Source organism: Neopsephotus bourkii, unplaced genomic scaffold (assembly GCF_033783945.1).
Source record: "Neopsephotus bourkii isolate Nb327-2 ecotype Australia unplaced genomic scaffold, CSIRO-AGI_Nbou_v1 NB_820, whole genome shotgun sequence".
Lineage (NCBI taxonomy): Eukaryota > Metazoa > Chordata > Aves > Psittaciformes > Psittacidae > Neopsephotus > Neopsephotus bourkii.
The window spans coordinates 2,178-4,164 of NW_026901316.1; the positions used below are offsets into that span (position 1 = coordinate 2,178).

Consider the following 1,987-nt stretch of genomic DNA (forward strand, 5'->3'; position numbering starts at 1 on the left):
CAGGGGCTGTATCTGCTCCTGCTCCAATGATCTAACCTGTGGCACTCATTTCAGGCCAGACTTTGTTGGAACCATTAAAAGCTTTTCTTAGCTCCGTTGGCAGATGGCTGGGAGCAGCGAATTTGCACATTACTGCAGAATGAGAGATGTGAACAAACCCAGCCTCTGACTGCCAGGGAAAAAAGCTGAGAACCCTTAATGCTGAGCTTGGAATTGAGCTTCACTGCAGGTGGGTTGGAGAAGACCCTATCTGTATCTGCGCTCTGTTTCCTGCTGTGATGTTGGATATAGTCCAGCAGGCTTCTGTCCTGTGTGATTCCTTGGAACTACTTAATAAGTGAAGGAGACAAGGCAGGGCTGAACAGTTCAAAATCACCTTTGGAGAAAGAGAGCAGAAGTGAGATCACCAGTGTCAGGTCCAGAGCTGGAGCTGGGCACAAAATGAAGCAGGCACTCCAACATCTGCTGCAGAGGAGGATGAGCCTCAGAAGGAAGAACCTCCCTGTTCCGTGGGAGACAGGCACTTCCCTCACCTGGGTCTGGATGTCATCCCCCGTCACGATGTTACCCACTGCTCGCAGAGCTGGAGAGGCCACTTTGTAGTCGTTGTGGCTGCAGGAGAAACGGCACAAGGACAAAGCCAAGTCTATCAGCTCACACACAGGCAGAAGATTTTCTCCCCAGCAACTCATCTGCATTGTTTGCTGACAATCCCTCCCCCTAGCACACGGTAATACTGACATTGAAAACAAAGTCACAGAGCAGAGATTTTCATCCTAACTCCATCATCTTAAGATGGCTCAATTACAGATCTCACCTCTTACATACCCCCCTTTCCTGACCAAAAGATGATGTTAACCCAATGAGAACACCCAGACTGTTTCAGGAGAATTTTGGAAGCAACTATCTCCCAGCTCTGAAGCTCTTAGAGGCTCATTCCAACATTTTATCGAAGTTCCCATATAGGGATCAGAGCAGCAAAGCCAAGCTGATTTTTGGTAGACACTCTTTTTACTACCTGTGGATCTGCCTAGGAACTGGCCTTCCGTAAGCACGTTTGAAGGTTGACAGCGCAAGACACACTGCAGTCCTCTCTCCTTTCACACCTTAGAAGCATCATTCCAACCTCTCTTTAGCAAGTTTATCCCAGCTCACAGGAGGAACCCAGCTTCTCTCAGAAAGAAAAGACAGGAGACTACAGCTCTCAACCTGCTTCAGACCCTCCTATGTCATCACTGCTCTGAAGTCAGCTACAGCACCCACTACCTGGATCCTAAGCACACAGGAAGTGTGAAGGGTGCTCTGATGGGCTTTGACATGAACTGAGGTTCAGGCACATGCTTCCCATTCTCACTGGGCTGAAGCAGCAAGACAAGATACGCACATTAAGAGCTCCACCAGTCGCCGACACACTCCCGAGTCAATAACTGCTTGGATTTTCTCGTTGGGACCATCTGATAGGTAGGAAAGAGCCCAGCAGGCATCTGCCAGCAGGTCAGAGTCACTGCTGAACAACAACCGGACAACACTGGCAGGCAGGGAGACACCTACAACAACAGCCACCACCCCAGGTTAGTCACACTGTGGCCAGGACCACCACGTTTGCATGCAAAGCACCACGTGCTTGTGCTGACCAGCAAGATAACAAGGCTTGGATGTCCACTGTTTCCTCTCCTAGAGTCAGCAGCTTCCTTGTTGGTTCACACAGCTTATCATCAGGGTCTGAAGTTACTTCAGCACTGTTATTGCTAAAGTGAAATTACATCCCTTCCTCTAGGACCAAGTCTGGACTCCTGCTCACTCTGTTCTGTCAGGCACTACAGTGAGGGCACAGCACAAACATCTGGTCTCTGCTCCCACAGCCAAAGGGCCAGGATTTAGAGCTGGTGCTGGGCATACTAAGCACATAGCATTGCAGTGTTAGCACATACATTGCAATCTGTCCTCGATTTCATACCTGAAACCCCATTTGAATCCAACAACTCCG

The 1,987-nt window shown here is 49.4% G+C and overlaps 1 long non-coding RNA gene across 1 annotated transcript; it reads right to left on the reverse strand.

Moving 5' to 3' along the window:
• Positions 1-211: 211 nt before the first annotated feature.
• LOC133213443 (uncharacterized) lies at positions 212-1,535 on the reverse strand. The gene is made up of 3 exons (XR_009725818.1): positions 1,385-1,535; positions 534-612; positions 212-376 (listed from the first exon to the last, which is right to left on the reverse strand). It is a non-coding gene; the product is annotated as an uncharacterized LOC133213443 (long non-coding RNA).
• Positions 1,536-1,987: the final 452 nt, after the last annotated feature.